The sequence below is a fragment of the Dermacentor andersoni genome, chromosome 3, assembly GCF_023375885.2.
Source record: "Dermacentor andersoni chromosome 3, qqDerAnde1_hic_scaffold, whole genome shotgun sequence".
In the NCBI taxonomy this organism is placed as follows: domain Eukaryota; kingdom Metazoa; phylum Arthropoda; class Arachnida; order Ixodida; family Ixodidae; genus Dermacentor; species Dermacentor andersoni.
Genome location: NC_092816.1, coordinates 236736268 through 236755217, shown reverse-complemented (window position 1 = coordinate 236755217; position 18950 = coordinate 236736268). Strand labels below are relative to the sequence as shown.

Sequence of the window (18950 nt, the reverse complement as noted above, 5' to 3'; positions counted from 1 at the left end):
GGTAGTGGTTTCAATGTAGACACACTTGCTGCCCTGGACAGGTATGCTCAAGATATCTGCACTGGTGCTCCATTTTGTCGAAGTAGACACATTGATGCACTACGCTGGTAATTGAAATGTATTGAATGCACAAGTATTGGCTTCACCAGAGAGGCTTGCCCACATACCACCACTGGCATATATATGCACTTGCTCTTCACTCAGTAGCATTGAACTTAAAGTGTTCCTATGTGGGAGCCATGTGTGAAACCGGTGTCACACGACCACTCTCGATCGCGATCACGCCCGATCCGGATCAAAATTATCGATGCGACTGGCTCACTCTCGTAGCTTGCGCAGAGGAGCCAATCACGACCGAGAAATTCGATTTGTAACGGACTGGATAGCGGCTAAAAGAGCCCCGTGTGAAACCGGTATCAAATAATGCACAGACGTACGCTAGGAAAATTTGTTGCACAAGGACAAAGAACTGCGACATGCCCTGTTGTGCGAAGCGCGCGAACAGAACACATGTATATATATATATGTATATATATATATATATATATATAAAAACTGCGAGAGCGCTTCGCGAACTCCATGCGCACACATGGCACCCGCACGAACTCGGCAGGCCGCCGTAAAGCGCGAAGGGCGCACAGCGTACATTCCGACACATGTCCCAAACTGCAAACAATCGTACTACCTAAAGCATTTTATACCAAGGGCATACTCGACTCACGTATGCAGTATCCACAAGCGAGTTATGCAGCGTAGATGCTGTATCCATTCGCCAAATAGTAAAATTGATAACAAGCACAAAGCTGCAAGGGACTCAATACATTACTACCATTTGAGGCGTCAAATAAAATCGAATTTGGCCGTTTCATATATTGGACACAATATATGGACACATGTGGTACCCGGTAATACCATGAAATACCCATCACATGGGTAAAGGGGGCGAAAACACAATCGAGAACCTGAAGCGCAAACGATAAAAGCACGGCATGGTGCACGCAAAATTCTGTCAGTGCGCTGTAGCGCGAGGGAAGACAATAGGGCGAGCACTTGACCTCACCTTTTGGGATACCGCACTAGTACTGAATCATAAAAAAAAAAAAGCCTGTTTGAACCAGTTCCCTTGTCTGCAACACTCTTGCTAAACGGGAGACTAAAATACCACGATGACGGCTCTATTGCGGAGATCGGCAAGGTGCGCACAGACAGAAATTTTGCCGCCTTTCTTCGCATTCTGCAAAATGCTTTCTTGTTAGGATCACGCATAGCGGCCGATCCCGACGCTAGGGACACACAGGCACGATTTCGTCCCTCTAACTTTCGTCCTTATATTGCCCTTAACGCCTTAATTACAGCGTCAGTGAAAAGGCGCCTCACATAACATGACAATGAACTTGAAGAGCTGATTAGTGCCCTCCACTCCGCGCGCTCCAATTGAAAACACTACTGATTTCCAAATTAAACTACACAAACAGATCGCACAACCCAAACTAATCACAGAACGTCGTTTTCTTGACGGCAAAACCCTGCAACACTTACATGACAAAGGGCAGCGGCAGCACATTCAGAACAGCCGCTATCATACCACAGCGCAATGCAAGTGCGATAACGCTATTATGCCCGGCTCAAATAGATCGCACAACCCAAACTAATCACAGAATGTCGTTTTCTTGACAGCAAAGCACTGCAACACTTACATGACAAAGGGCAGCGGCAGCACATTCAGAACAGTCGCAAACAGACCGTAGTGCCATGCGAGTGCGATAACGCAACTATGCCCGGCTTCACGAATAACATGGCCGCCTTGGTCACATAACAATTGAAAACACTACTGATTTCCAAATTAAAACCACACAAACATATCGCACAACCCAAACTGATCACAGAATATCGTTTTCTTGACAGCAAAACACTGCAACACTTACATAGCAAAGGGCAGCGGCAGCACATTCAGAACAGCCGCAAACACACCACAGCGCAATGCGAGTGCGGTGACGCGACGACGCCATGACGACGCGACTATGCCCGGCTCGCCCGGCATCACGAATCACGTGGCCACCTTGGTCACATGATTTGACGACGGTATCGCCACCTTGCGCAAGGTTGGATCGCGTTGATGGGTTGTTGAATAAAGAGGCTGACGCGCCGTGGCGTGGCGGTGGCGCCCTTAGTCGTTTTCAAAACGTATTCACCCCTCGTTTTTAAGCTGCCTGGCTTCCAACGTTATCAAAACGTATTCACCCCTCGTTTTTAAGCTATCTTGTTTGGAACGTCTTTGATGCGTAGATTTTGGTCAAAAATCCGTTTCAGACGTTGAATCCCTTAATACGACGTTTTCAAGACTTTGTGTGCTACCTGGGAACTGCTGCGCGCGCTCGGCTGCGACTGAGAGCGACGACATCAGTACTGGTGCAGCTAATCCAACACCACCTAGATAGCACAAGGCCTGTTCACTCCAATCCGTTGCGCCATGTTACCTGGCCCGACTGCCATTGAATCTAATGGGAATGCTCTCGAATAGGCAACAGTGATTTTGACGTCACCGCTTTCATGACGCCAGCCTTAACAATCGAAATTTCGAGCCAGGTAGAGTTTCGTCATGGATCGTACTAAACAGGCCTTGTGCTATCTAGGTGGTGTTGGCTAATCGGGTGCCTCTCTTGCTCACTTTTCTTTTTTTTTCGCGCATGCACATGGGGTTGCGCCGAAGGAGTATTCGGCGTACAGGCGACCGACGGACCGACGGACGGAAGAATGGACGAATCGGCTAGCCTTATACAGCTTCGCTGTAAAAGCAGGATGTAAGTGTCTCAGCTGTGCATCTTTGCGCTGCATAGCAAAAGGTGGCACGTGAATGTTATTGAATCGTGGAACTTTGATATTGGTGTGCTCATGAGTTATTTGTGTGCCTGATGCGCAGCCTGTATAAAGTATCTTGTATTTTAAAATCAATACTACTTTAAAGTTCAGCGCCCGTTTGGAGTACCTATAGCATGTGTTCCTGTCCTTAGCACTGTTCGAACTCTGTCAACGTCTGTCTCCATTATCCCTGACAGTGGTAAGAACAGCGTAATTTCTTTCGCCACGTTGCCCACCAAGAAAATAGATGCGGCGCGGCAATGCATTAACCGCGCGAAATCCTTACTGCACGCACATGTAGCGCAGCTGGCCTCGCTGAAGCGAGCATTGTTGGCTGCCAGTCTTTATGGCGCCAACTCTTAGTAGCCCACTGGTGCCAGTGTATCAAGAGCCTGCGGGTCATTTTCGAAAGATAGCCGCATACAGTCTAAAATACTCATCAGCGTGAACCGTTGCCGGGCCCTAGTGCATCTTGTGTTCATACTATTGCGAACACGGGGTGCGGGCATGGTCTAATAGTGAGGCCCGTAAAGGCCCATTCACAATGGGCAAAAAGTTGCTCAACTCTGTCTGCAACAACAAGTGAAAAGTGTTGCCAGCGGTCCTTTCCCACTAGACGATCAGTTAATTTTGCGGAGCATGTTATCAACGACTTGAAGGCCAACAGATGGTGAATACTATGTCATACAAAAAAAAAAACAACCTTTTGGCAACATGGTGGCGATCGTAGAAGTTTTTGGCTGTAGTTTCCTTGTCGTTTGCATGGCCCTTTGTGCTCGCAAACTACAATTGTCGCAAGATGCTTCTTTATCTTGCTTCCATAGCAAACTGAGACAAAATGTCGCAAAATAATTGTATTGCTAATTTGAGCGTGCATGCCTAAGTTTCATGACTCCTTCCAATACAAACCGCTGCCATGGAAAGGTAGCAGTTCGCTGCTGATGTTCGAGCGGAATGTGTCAAAGCTCACAAGGGAGAGATCGTTTCGTACAGAAGAGGCGAAGAAAGCGCTCGTTGCAGCGACACACTGCAGTATGAAAAGGTAGAAGCAGAAAATTACAAATATAGAAAACTTTCAAAGTAAGTTACAAGGTAATAGAAGCGCAGCCTCATAGCATGCAGCCGGTACCACGCAAATAAAATAAGCCGAACAAAGTGACTCGTAGTTTTCTAGCACGCTTCCATTAGAAGCATGTTAAAAAAATTTGAAGTGTAGCTTTTTGTAGCCAACATTTAGTCACTCTTTGTTGTTACGGGAAGCTGTCATACTAAGAAAAACATTTTCTGTTGACGATATAGCTATTGATCAACATACTGTGAAAGGTTTTGATCAGCTCTGTCAAGGGGTGATCGTCGAGCTTTTCGAGCACTTGCCATATCGTAATGGGAACAACCACAGGGTGGTGCTTGATTGCCTCTTCGCAGCCACAGATATCGCAAGAAGGGCGTCATTCCACTGCGAATGGAATAGACGTTCGTGAATGCCACGCCGAGCCACAGGCGGAACAGAAGTGCTGCTTCCGCACATCGTAACCGTGATGGAAGACCAGGTTGGAGATGTGGATTCAATCTGTGGAGACGTGTGTTGGTGCATTCACTGGTGTTTCGCGAACTAGTGTGCGAGGGAGCGAAGCCTCGTGCATGCATCTGTTCTTGACTGTGGTATCGGTATAATATGGTCACCGTCGTGAGCAGATTCGGTGGCCCTGTCATACCCAGTGTGATTTCCAGAAATTCCGCAGTGACCAGGCATCCGCTGGTAGATGATATTGTGGACCTTATCGATTGCGTGATCAAGAAGTAGTCGGATGTCTGCGAGTAAATGCATGTTATATCCATGGTTGAAAGAGTACAACAGACATTGTAGAGCTGCCTTCGAGTCAGAAAAAATTGGTCATGACTGTGGTGATTCATGACCAATAAACTCCGGAGCAGCACGATAGCTGCGAGTTCTGCAGACGACGATAACGTAGTCTGAGGCGTCTTGAATTGGATGATGATAGATTTCGCGGGAATTACCACTCCTCCAGCCGAATTTTTGAAGGAGACAGAAGCGACCGTGCAAACGTGGATGCGTTCTTTGTGCTCCTCATGCAGGAATGAAAGTACGGTTTGTTTTAGGGCGAAAAACGGCATCACCATTTTCTTCCAGAACAGACAGTCTTGGAATGCCGACATGAACTCTCGTCGCGCCGAAAGTCGGTCAAGGCTTTGCTGACCTTTTTACGTGGCAGTGGTCTATCAGACGATAATGGAATGGACTATTCTATTCTTCCACGACGATAATGGAAGAGATAATAGTCTAGAGGAATTTGAAATCCCACGGAGGAAGTCTCAAAGCAGTGAAGAAGAAACTAAGAATAGGCAAGAAGCACATGTATGCGTTAAGAGACAAAGCCGGCAATATCATTACCAATATGGATGAGATAGTTCAAGTAGCTGAGGAGTTCTATAGAGATTCATAACGTACCAGCGGCACCTACGACGATAATGGAAGAGGAAATAGTCTAGAGGAATGTGACATCCCACAAGTAACGCCGGAAGAAATAAAGAAAGCCTTGGGAGCTATGCGAAGGGGGAAGGCAGCTGGGGAGGATCAGGTAACAGCAGATTTGTTGAAGGATGGTGGGCAGATTGTTCTAGAGAAACTGGCCACCCTGTACACGCAATGCCTCATCACTTTGAGCGTACCGAGAATCTTGGAAAAACGCTAATATAATCCTAATCCATAAGAAACGGGACGCCAAAGACATGAAAAATTATAGACCGATCAGTTTACTGTCCGTTGCCTACAATGTATTTACTAAGGTAATTACAAATAGAATCAGGAACACCTTCGACTTCCGTCAACCAAAGGACCAGGCAGGATTCCGTAAAGGCCACTCAACAATAGACAATATTCACACTATCAATCAGGTGATAGAAAAATGTGCGGAATATAACCAACCTTTATATATAGCTTTCATTGATTACGAGATATGTTTGCTTCAGTCGAAACCTCAGCAGTCGTGGAGGCATTGCGTAATCAGGGTGTAGACGAGCCGTATGTAAAAATACTGAAAGATATCCATAGCGGCTCCACAGTCACCGTAGTCTTCCATAAAAAAAGCAACAAAATTCCAATAAAGAAAGGCGTCAGGCAGGGAGATACGATGTCTCCGATGCTATTCACAGCGTGTTTACAGGAGGTATTCAGAGACCTGGATTGGGAAGAATTGGGGATAAGAGTTAATGGAGAATACCTTAGTAACTTGCGATTCGCTGATGATATTGCCTTGCTTAGTAACTCAGGGTACCAACTGCAATGCATGCTCACTGACCTGTTGAGGCAAAGCCGAAGGGTGGGTCTAAAAATCAATCTGCAGAAAACTAAAGTAATGTTTAACAGTCTCGGAAGGGAACAGCAGTTTACAATAGGTAGTGAGGCACTGGAAGTGGTAAGGGAATACGTATACTTAGGACAGGTAGTGCCTGCGGATCCGGATCATGAGACTGAAATAATCAGAAGAATAAGAATGGGCTGGGGTGCGTTTGGCAGGCATTCTCACATCATGAACAGCAGGTTGCCATTATCCCTCAAGAGAAAAGTTTATAACAGCTGTGTCTTACCAGTACTCACGTACAGGACAGAAACCTGGAGGCTTACGAAAAGGGTTCTACTTAAATTGAGGACGACGCAACGAGCTATGGAAAGAAGAATGATTGGTATAACGTTAAGAGATAAGAAAAGAGCAGATTGGGTGAGGGAACAAATGCGACTTAATGATATCTTAGTTCAAATCAAGAAAAAGAAATGGGCATGGGCAGGACACGTAATGAGGAGGGAAGATAACCGATGGTCATTAAGAGTTACGGAATGGATTCCAAGGGAAGGAAAGCGTAGCAGAGGGCGGCAGAAAGTTAGGTGGGCGGATGAGATTAAGAAGTTTGCAGGGACAACATGGCCACAATTAGTACATGACCGCGGTAGTTGGAGAAGTATGGGAGAGGCCTTTGCCCTGCAGTGGGCATAAACAGGCTGATGATGATGATGATGATGATGATGATGATGATCTATTAGAAAGGCTATAATGATCCCATCCCGTCCTTTTTTTTTCTTTCTCACGTTTTTCTTTTTGTCACCGCTCTTCCTACCGTCTTTACTTCCCTCTTCCCTTCAACTAGTGCAAGGTAGCAACCTCCCAACCTTTGTCTCATTTGCATCTCTCTCTCTCTTCTTTGTGAGGCTTATAGCGCGTGAAAAGACCAGGACGAAAGGAAGGCGTCCTCATCTTTTTCCGCGCTATATGCCTCACGATGTCTTACCAACAAGCTCAAATCACTGCATTACAGCTCTTACTTGCGATGCCGAGAATAACAAGAAGGCCTTTGAGTGGAGGAAGGCACCACTAGATTAGCTGTCGCAAAACATGTTCATCACGGCGGAATAGCTAGGCAGTATATTTGTTCATCCAAGAAGCAATGGTAGCATTTGTGAGAGCTCATTATGACATAGTAGGTATAATTTATCAAACTGATACTGGTATTCATCATGACTTATAAGGCCTGAAGGTGTGCAGTTTGTTGCAGAAATTTGTTTCCATGCGCGGCTATGCGCCCTTGCGCTAAACACTTGGAAATGCCTTAAAGAGATTCAGGCAGCCAAACAAAGAGATGTCTAACGCCTTCGACCGCGGCGGTAAAGGTCCGTCTCCGCAAAGATCGCAAGCGCAGGAACCCCAATGGTCTAAGATTGCGGCGTGCTCGAGTGGCGCAGGGCAGTCTCGGGGGCCTTGCTTCTTTCGTCATACACATGCTCGCGTCGTACACAATATTTCGCCTCATACAAACACGTTGAATAATCTGATAACACTTAGCAGAACACAAGAGGATGCCGAGGAGCTGGTTACCTGTAACATGCTACGCGTGACATCGATTCTCGCGGTACGCAGCATCTACATATTTCTTTTTCTGTAGGGTCAGGCGATTTTACAGTATTCTTCTTAAATTGGGAGAGCTTTGGAAATCGGAAGAGAGAGCCAGCGGAAAAATAAAACACTCACAAGGTAGTGAAGGATCAGAACGGCCGCGTTGGAATACTGGAAGAAACTATATATCCCAACTTTTAAGTCAACTCGGACCCGACTTCCGTTGCCACAAGGATGCTAAGTAACCGTCAAACTTCGAATGACCTGTCAAGCCGTTCCTTCACATTCCCTGCGTAGGATTGCTTGTAGAAAATCTGTTTGTGCATTCCTCGAGAGGTTAACAGTCGTCAAAGTGGCGGAATGGCGGAGCTATGTTTGATTATGGAGATATAAAGAATACTTTATAAGCTGTCAGCTGTAACTCGGTTCTCTCACAATATTTTAAGCAGGCACAAATATTTTTGCACAGTAATTCCGCAGTGCACTATTGCTTGTCTCTTGCCGAGCATGTGATTCAAACTCCGAGGTATGCGAAAAATGTCTAAGGTTAAAGCACCCGGAACCCTAGGCAGACAGCGACGTGTCGTAGGGGTTTCACCCTGTGAAGCACCACCGGGATTCGTCGCGACTCGGGAGTGCGTGTGCTTTGGAGGGAATTCCAGAATGATCTGTTCACTTGGGAATCGGTAAAGGTTTAGGCACCGGTGTGAAGCGAGATTTAACATCAAGCAAGCAACGGTACTGTCGATGAACCTACTTCTGCGCATTTTCGAACAAGCTTTCATTGTAAGGGGATTTTCATCAGTCTGTCTTGGTGTGGGAACTCGGGAACAAATAAATGTGAAATATTTTACGTGCCGAAACGTTGATCCCATTCTGAGGCATGCCGGAATATTTTTTCCCCTTGCGGTTGTTTAACATGCACCTAAACTTGAGTACACGAGCGTTTTTGCATTTTGACCCCATCCAGATGCGAAACTCTAAACCATCAAAGCTAGAGAGAATGTCGACCTAACTCTGTCGAACTTCGTAGTAAATTCAACGAGCTAAAAACAAGCATGCGCCGAGCTAATCTCAGCGCGTGCTTATTTGGAACCAAATGCTGTTGGCACACAATATGTTGGCTTGTTTGGCACATAAAATGTTTCTGATGTTGAATGAAGTCAAATTTTAGTATTTAACATGCCAGAAGTGCACAGTGAGTTATGAGTAGCTACTCCGACTAATTTTGACCACCTGGGTCACATTAACGCGTAATCAAAGTACGAGCGTTATCGTACCTCCCGCGGGTTCACTTCTCACGCGACCGGCGATCGAACTCGTGACCTCGAGCACGGCACTGGCGCGCTATAACCACTGAGTCATGATTAACATACGCTTTGTTCACTGGTGGTGTCAATCAGCTTTTGCAACGCCGAACTGCGCATGCGCAGCGCCCTAGCGGCTGACGACCGAAGCAATTTGGCAGGCGCACGGCCGGACTCGACTTTCTCCTCCGAGTGAGTGGAGTACGGCCGTGGCAGGCGCTGTACTTGTCAGCAGAATAGGGCGCCAGCCGTTTCTCTTAAACTCTTACAGACGGCACATATCCGTATGTTGCCCTAATACACGGTTCACTCCGACGTATATCGCGACGACGCCTGCCCCTCCGGCGGGCAGACCTCCACTCTAGCACCCGTGCTCCGGGAGTGCGGGTCGAGACACCCCAAGTTCAGCAAGGAGGAGTGGGACTCGCGTTTGCGTAGCCCCGCTCTAGACAAGAAAATCCTGGCTGTCAGGCGTGCCCGTGACCAGGTCAGTCCCTGCCAGTCGCGACGTGGGACTAGCCGGGTGCGCTACAAGTTCGCGTCCTCGCCAGGACTCCAATAAAATTCTTTCACTCACTTGTCAGCCTTGCCATTCTCGCTGCCGTGCACACGGAACGCCTTTAGAACATTATTGCCATAGAAATTTGACGCCATGCCAATCTCGTGTCTCGTTTACGGCTGCACCTCACGTAACCATCCCAGCAGGGAAATGCGGATTTTCTGATTTTCTTCGGTAAAACGCGATCGACAGCGCCGTGAAGCCAGAATTAGGGCTGCACTTTGTGACAGGTATACGTATTGACATACGCAGTTTACCTCTCTGTTTTTGTCATTGCGGACTCATAAGAATAATCCGACCCCCTGTGGTTGCTCAGTGGCTATGGTGTTGGGCTGTAGAGCACGAGGTCGCGGGATCGAATCCCGGCCACGGCGGGCGAATTTCGATGGGGGTGAAAACACCCGTGTACGTAGATTTAGGTGCACGTTAAAGATCCCCTGGTGGTCGAAATTTCCGGAGTCCTCCACTATGGCGTGCCTCATAATTATAAAATGGTTTTGGCACGTAAAAGCCCATAATTTAATTTTAACGAATAATCTCGACGAAGACGCAAATGTGTGTTTGAGCTAGCGAAACAAACAATCTCTGAGCTCGTGCGACCTGGTTGCGAAGTGTTTTCTTTTTCTATCCTCTCTGTGCGTCCATCGGTAGAACGCCGTCATTTCGGAACTTCACATCGTGCACACTTTCAGCTTTATAAACGCTCAGCGAATGCTCGTGATGTCGGTGTAGTTATGTGTCGGAGCCAAGCTCATCTGCACTACCGGGCTGACGTGGGAAACAGCGTGGACTGTGAAGGAGCTGATATATATAGTCCTATTTAGCAATCGTTGCTAGTTGTCATTTCGTCATTCTTGTCGGCACCAATTAAAGTAACATTTACTTGCAGAAGGCTTTCATGTTCGTTTAGTGAATCGGGGTGTAGTACGGTAGGTACTAAGGCTCATTTTCCTTTGCGCCATCTTCTGGAGTCGAGTGGCGCGTCTTACTGTGTAACTGATACATTTCATAGGCGCTTTTGCTGTAGCTCAGACATCTGGACTCCATAGTGACACGTGTACTCGTTTTATTCGGGTGACCACTCTTCACCGTCAAACAAACGCTATCGCTCAGCACGGGACGCGCCCGCATGTATCGGAAGTTTCTCGAATGCTATCGATTGTTCTATCCGCTGTCTGTCATCGCAGAACCTTGTGTAATCATACTGCATGTATGCGTGACGCGAATGGCGTAGACCTTTCTGGAAGACACGCGGGCACCAGCAATTACACTCGGACGTTCGATGGCTCGTGTATAAAAGCTGACGCGCTTGACCCGCTGACCCGCCGCGGTTGCTCAGTGGCTATGGTGTTGGGCTGCTGAGCACGAGGTCGCGGGATCGAATCCCGGCCACGGCGGCCGCATTTCGATGGGGGCGAAATGCGAAAACACCCGTGTACTTAGATTTAGGTGCACGTTAAAGAACCCCAGGTAGTCGAAATTTCCGGAGTCCTCCACTACGGCGTGCCTCATAATCAGAAAGTGGTTTTGGCACGTAAAACCCCATATATTATTATTATATTTGACCCGCTGATCAGATTTCGACGATCGCCGACTGTGTTCGCCGCTATCACCGTGCATTAAGCGCAGCCTGTTTTCGTGGGCACAGGTTCGGTCAATAAAAGTTACTTTCGTCATTCGCTGTATTGCTACTGTGTTCTTTGCCTTCACTACTACGCGACAATACTGACGCTGTTTGTGTACACGCACCAGTTCAAAAAAAAGACGTGGTCGACCGCTATTTTCGTACCGCGGCGCGTTCTAAGAGGAAGACAGCCGCCCGACAAACAGGGGGTAACAGCGATTTTGGTCATACTAACCATCTTTTGGCATTTGTTTAGATGTACACATACTTTATGTAGGTAAATAACGTATGCAACTTGGTATTCTGTGGGCCTTCCCACTGCCTGTGTATGTATGTGCGCCTAGCATATGGCACACCATAGCGCAAGACATAAGTGGTGAAACGTGATATTCGCCCTAAGAACTACACCTCATGCCCTATTCGAGTCATGCTTTCATGTCTGTACTCCAACTGTTTCATTACTTATTCACTTTACGCCACAGGTGCCAAGGAAGAGCTTATAAAGCGTCGCCGAAACTCTTCTTCCAGCCGTTCGTCACGCTGAAGAAACCTCCTGGTACAAAACATTCACCAGCGAGCTCGATGGCTAGCTCACAATGACCAAATATGACGGCGCGTACACGTTGTTTCGGTATTGTCTCACACGCTGCTTGTTTGGCCGCGAGTCTCGTTATCGCGGTTCGCAGACGCGCCTGCCAAATTGTTTCTCGTGGCCACCGCACGATGGCGCCACAATGCACCGCAAGAGGCGGATTGCCGCCATTGCATAAAACGGCCTACACAACTGTCAAATCATGTAAATACTAAAAGTGAAGCCTTTTACGTGATGTCAGCGTAGTCTTGAGGCAATTGCCAAAATTTGAGCTCGAATGGAGCAATACAGCAATTGTACCGCGGAAAAATAAAACTCAGAAAATGAATAGTAGCAGTAACACTCGTCTTTTCACTTTAGGACGTCGTCAGCGCTATGCAACTTGGGCATTTAGTTTCAGAATTTCATTGCACGATAAAAATATGCTGAATATCAGCTCAAGAAAAAAACAATGATCAAAGTGCTTTTCGCGAGTCATATATTAGCTCATTTCGTGGTGTGGGAATATGACGCCACCAGGGCTCCATGGTGGTAAAATTGAGTTTGGGAGTGGCGAATTTGGTTTCCTATATATGTTTCCCTAAGCGTTTTATTAAGGCATAGTGGGCGTTTTTGTTGTTTCTCGACATATTTATCATTTGGGACTGTTACTTAGCTGAAGAAGTGATAAGACTCCCCATGGGATTCAGCTGCATGTAGATTATTCATCAATGAGAACAAAGAAAAGAAGACTCATTTAACTCGCGTGGCGAACCTGTTTGCTAGAGCAAAGAAACTGAAGGTCACTTCAACAAACTTCAAGAACGTCAAGAACTGAGCGCGAATTGCGACATAGAACAGGAGGTATTAGCACCTGTGATAAGTGAGATTATTATTTGCTGCAGTCATATTTCATTGTTTGAACGTTACAAGAGCCTGCATAATGTTTGACGGTAATAAAATCCAACTTCTTCAGCCGCTGAAATATATAATAATGCTATGCGTTTTTGTTATTACATCATATGTTAATTTATTTTTTATTTATTTATTTATTTACATATACTCCAATGCAGTTACGGAATTTTTTGCATGATGGGGATACATCATTATGACATGATTAGTAGGGCAAGCAAAAGAAAAATTACATGTACTAGTAAAAAGACAACACAGACATCTTGAAATAAAGGCACGATTCGAGTACAACTGAATCAATGCATCTACTGGAAGTGCCAATTTAACAGAGCAAGAAATAAGGAAATTATACAATATGGGACATAAACAAATTCAGGGATGGCTGCAACACCACATCGTTGGACAGCTGATGAGATTCAGTTACGACCCTGGGAAAAAATGAGTATTTAAAGCAATTTTTGCGACTAGTGAAGTTGGTAATTATTAGTGCATGCCGTTGCTTTGTAGCATAACCTGTTCACAAGGAAATAGTCTCGGAAATATCTACGCTGTAGTATCCCTTGATGAGCTGAAACAAAAATTTTAATCTGAGAACATGATTCCTTTGGGTTAGAGTTGGCAGATTGGCTCTGTTTAGCAAGGCTGTCTTCGACTTGTGCCCAAAGCTCTTATATATATAACGAACCGCGCGCTTTTGAATACCTTCTACTTTAGTAATGTCTTTTTTAGTGAAAAAATACCATATTATAGATGCGTAATCTAAAAGCGGCAGCACAATTGCGTTAAATGCAGGAAGGCGAACTTCAGGTGTTGTCGATCTCAGAGCACTCCTGAGAAAGAAAAGCTTCCGATTGACGGAATTGCACACAGTGTTGATGTGTTTGTTCCATCTAAGAACTCCAAATCCAAGACATTTTATGTCGTCTACCTCAGATAGCACGATATTACACGCCGAGTACAGGAAGTGCGGACTACTAAGCTTGCGCTAAATTTTCATAAATACAGTTTTGTCAAAATTGATAGCCATTTGCTAGTCACTACACCATTTCCCAACTATTTCAAAGGCTTCATTTAGTCGTAGTTGGTCACTGACGCTATCTATTGCTCAATACATTACATAATCATCAGCATATAGTCTAATTTTCACGGGAATGTCATAAACGATATCATTAACAAAAACTAGAAAGAACAGTGGTCCGAGCGCCGAACCCTGTGGAATGCCAGACTCGACAAAAAGCCTCCGAGAGACATGGTTTTTAAACGAAACATGTTGACATCGGTTTGAAAGACACGCAGAAGGCGAAGTAGCAATTTTGGCATTACCCATAGTAACATCAAGTTTGTGAAGTAGCTTTTTGTGAGCAACCTTGTCAAAGGCTTTCGCAATGTCCATGAAGATTGCATCAACCTGCTTACCTGAATTTGTTGCCTTAGGGAAATCGTGTACAGTAGTTACTAATTGTGTGCATGTAGAGAAACCCTTTCTGAAGCTATGCTGATGACATGATTATATTTTATTCTTTGCAAGGAACTCAGTAATATGGTTATGGATTATACGCTCCAGAGGTTTGCATGATGTTGAAATCAAAGAAATAGGGCAATAGTTTAAGACGTGCTGCTTATTACCATTTTTGATGATAGGTTTCACTGCTGCAGTTCTCTAGTCGATTGGAATCTCGCCTTCATTTAGTGATTTAGAAAAGAGTACACTCAGATATTTAGACACATGGCGCATAACGCTTTAAGACTTTATTTGGCAAACCATGAGGACCGGGTGATTTCATAATATCAAGGTTAAGGAGCATGTTAAGTGTTCCATTCTTATTAATAGTAATGTCAGACATAAGGGGGTATGAAACATGAAAGTGAGGCAATGAACCATTGTATTGTATAAACACAGATCTAAAATGTAAGTTAAATGCATCTGCTATCACAGTGCTATCATCACTCAAAACATCATTTACGACGAAAGCATCATTAATTTGCTTACTGGGAGAAATTAGCCCCCAGAACTTTTCAGGAGATGTTGAAATAAACTTAGGCAGTTTATCCCCAAAGTAGCGTTGCTTATTTGAAGAAACTTTCATTTTTATCTCAGAGGCGAGTTCGGAAATTTTAGTAAGCAAAGCGTCCAAGTCTCTTGCGGTACCTCTTTTTGTATTCAGGCACTTTAATCGTCTTCTTTATTGCAATGTGTCCCGAGAAATCCAAGGAAATTTGCCTTTCCTTTTCTTTAGCATGCAAGGGACAAAGCGCTTGATGCAATCATTTACAAGGCTTTAAATTGATTCCACAGTGTGTGAATGTTTGCGCTGCTGCCGTGGAATGAGTCAAAATTAAACGAAAGCATATCCAATATGGCGACATCATCTGCGCGCGAGATGTTGAGCACGGAAGTCACATCAACGAATTTCTTCACAGAGACACCCGAAAGGGTCAAAAACACAGCAGAATGATCGGAAATTCCAGGCAGTACTACGCACTTTGCTTGCCCCGTAATAGATGCACTTAAGTAAGACAGATCAAGGATAGAGCAGCACTTACCTTGCATTCTAGTGAAATTGTCAACTACTTGCTGTAGATCAAAAGAAAAAATCATATCAAACAACCCTTCTTGTAGCTTGTCATTAGAAGCGTTTAGTGTGAAGGTTGACCAATCCATGTTTGGCATATTGAAGTCTCCGCCCAGAATCAATCGATCACCAGGCTTCGCATGAGCAATCAGGTAATTTTGCAAATGAGCAAAGAAATCAGGAGAGGAATGAGGAGGTCGGTAAAGTACTCCCAATACATATATAATTGCGCCATGATAAGCTTTACAGAATATGCCCTCATTGTTCGGTAAATTAGCATTCTCAAAATTTTAGAACGCTCCTTGAACCGCAAAGCAACACCTCCACCTTTGCTCCCTCGATCTTTCCTGTGCACATTGTTCCCACGAGGAACAAATTCGTTATCTTTGTTAGAATCATTTAGCCATGTTTCCGTGAGAAGAATTATTTCAGGGTTATGGGTCCCCAATATGCCCTCAAGTTCTGCGACTTTGTTAACCACACTCCGTCAGTTCACGTTAAGTATATTAAGCTCCTGAGGCTTTTGTACAAAACGTCGATTTTGATTTTTCTTTCGTTGGACCCGTGTACCTTTCTTTGTGTCCCAGCCAAAGATTACGCCATCTATGCTGAGTTTATTGTGTACAAGTTTGACTTTCGAGCCATTATTTCTTTGTAGAGTAGAACTTTTCCAAAGCTTCTTTCTAATTTCTCGCACTCTACGTAATAAATCTTGCGATATTGAAACAGCTGTACCCTTCAATTTAATGCAGCCTTCAATATTGACATTTTTTCCAGATAATTTTGCAACCCAAGGATGACCGGTCGTGTATGGCTAACATTTCTGTTTCCAATTATATGGCATTTTTCTATATTCTCCACAGAAGTACCAAGTTTGCTGTGAATCAAATCTTTTACTCTTTCAAGATCCTGAGAAGATTCATTGCTTGGTTCGCCAAGACCGTAAATGGCTAAGTTGTTTCTTCGACTACGATTTTCTAGGTCATCTAGTTTTTCAACAATGGAGGCTAGATCTGTTCTAGCCGTAGACATCGCAGTCTCCATATCCTGAACCCGCTTAGTAACTACACTTAGGTTCCTCAGTTGGCGCTCTAAACCATCAACACGATCAGTTAGTGAACTGACTTGCTTGCCAATCTATTTCTGAGACGCCTGTACAGCTTGTAAAGCTGTTATCAATGAATTTTGACTGACAAGAAGTTTCATCAATATTTCCTTCTTGGTAAGGCCAGGGTTGGCCTCAACGTCACCACAAAGGAAAAGATTTACCGGAATATTTTTAAGTCGAGAAAAAAGGCATTCAAGACACAGTGGGCAAGGCAGCTGCAGTAAAAACCTATTATCGCTACGATAGCAGGCCGTGGGCAAATATCTACTGACCTGGAATACGTAGAAAAAAGTGCTCCTGAGCATGTTGCTCATTTCGCTGCTGCGTTGCCCGCTGGAGTAGCACGGTGCTGGCTTCATTTTTAAGTCCTCCTGCAGGGTCACGTGAGTCGACGTCTTCCACGGCTCATCCCGTGTGTATGCTGTTATGCCAGGGCTCGATATCTTGTTGACGTGGCACATGTCACCAGGATCCGGTAACGGGATGTGAAGCCGTCCTATATCGTGATTCCACGATGCAGTTGCAGTGCGGCCGCCCAACAAAAGCTCGCACTTTGCCAGCAGAGCCGTAACCTGGAATACGTAGAAAAAATCGACAACCTTTGAGCCCTGGTGGCGTCATCGGGCACCATATCCGTAACTTCACGAAAAATTGTAAAATCGTTTCGTATCATACTTCCGAGAACTCTTTCAGTCAAATATGCCAAGCAAAAAAATCTGCTGAAAGGAAAAGATTCAGGGCCGAAAGAGGTAATCGGTGGAGGTATTTTGAACTTAGCTGCCACAGTTGGAACGCTGACACCGCGAAACCATAGGCATATTTACCGGGAGGGCAAAGAAAGGGGGCGACAGGCACTAGGTCCCCCTGCACATCGTGAAAACCGGAGGGCCAATTTATGCCCCCACACTGTATTTTGAATTGCCAGCTGCACGGCGCAAAATGAACAAAAACAACAGCCTAGGTCAAATTTTATTTTTTTTTCAATACAGCGGCCTTGCTGGTAATGCTTTTCTTTATTACCTGCTCGGGGCCTTTCGTGCCTCCCCGGGACATCGTGTAGCGGATGCGCGCGGAATGCGCCGACAACGTCGCATTGCGGAGAAGGCTGGCGCCAATTTCAGCTGGCGCTTCTTGGATCCGACCAATCACTTTCGGAAACTCACAATGACCTTGTTATAGTTAATCTAAGGGCGAGGAGAGGTCTCAGTATAGTATTATAATACGTCCAGCCAGTGCATGCCTTGCGGCCTGACAGTGAATTACGAAATACAGGAACTTCTGAATCACTGTCCTGAAATAGTCAACATAGCGTTGCAGTCTCAGTTTCTTATCACCTCCTGGAAACAAATGAAACGGCGTATAGTTCTGGCCCTAACATTTCATTGTATAATCAAAATTTATCCTAGATGTGTTGGGGAAAACGTCCATACTGAATGTGGAGAACCATTATACCATGAAAACGCAGAAAACTCTTTCTGCAGGCATGTGTCGTTTTGACGGTGTCTGCTGCCCTTTTCAAGTTTAGGCTGCTTCTACATTAGACATAGTAGTACAGGTTCCCTGCCAGGAGCAATAAGAGCGGAGATTTCGTATTTTCAGAAGTGGGGCCCCCTTTTGGTTGACGCACACTAAAGGTTGTGTAGGTTATTTATGTGCTTTGAAAATAAATACTTAGCACTAGCCTCTCACAAGTTTTATGCGTCATAGACGCAGTAACCTTTCGTCGTCGGCTGTTCTTCTTGCTTCTCCATTGGAACATGAAGTTTCTCGGATGATGATCGGCAGTGATCAAACGCAGGCAGGAAGCGATATAGATCAAATGGACAAGAAATGTTTATGGGTAAGCGTTTCGATGCTGATACATGCCGGATAAAACAAATGAACTTCAACTTGAACTATAGAGCAAGCACACTTCAGCTGGCTCAATGGCTGTTAGAGCCCTGTGCCTCTCTGATCTATCAACTATCCTGATTTCCGCCCAAACTGACGGACAGGGCATCGCCTGGATTGATGTAGCTCAAAGAGACAAAGAAGAAGTACGGTATGTCTCTTGGCCCATCCCACACATGCAATCGCAAATGAGAGTCAAATGTTTGGGAGACCACAAACCAAAGCGCTGAGCTTACTCTTTAAATGGTTTGGAAATAAAACTGTTTTCGTTCTTTCTACAACAATGTTTCCCTTTCCTATTTCAACGTAGTTGGTGACAGCCTCATTGGAAAGTTCCTAGCCAGCAAAGGACTCGGGAGCTAGTGCCACAACACCGGGTAGCGCATTCCCACTCAAAGTTTGTCTGCGTAAAAAAATGACGACCGTCGGCGGCATCCAAACTCGGTGTTTACAAGGCGATGTTCTCCGAATGCGTTCCTCGTAACGTACCGCCCCGCTACGGCGGGCACTCGACACCACGCGGGCCCTAAAACACACCAACGGTTGCCGCCCGTAGGGACCCGCCTGGCCATTATGAACATCGGCCAGCGCGGACTCAAGGTCTGTCCGCGTGGAATGCGGTGCCCACGAGAGCGCGTTC

General features: G+C 45.4%; 1 protein-coding gene across 4 annotated transcripts in view; it reads right to left on the bottom strand.

Moving 5' to 3' along the window:
- LOC126537023 (innexin inx2-like) overlaps positions 1-18950 on the bottom strand; it is a 222172-nt gene that overhangs the window by 100205 nt on the left and 103017 nt on the right. For all 4 annotated transcript variants that reach the window (XR_008613457.2, XR_008613459.2, XM_055073179.2 and 1 more), the window contains exon 2: positions 16693-16992. The gene's annotated coding sequence lies outside the window, so the exon portion shown is untranslated. The remainder of the gene's footprint in view (positions 1-16692; positions 16993-18950) is intronic.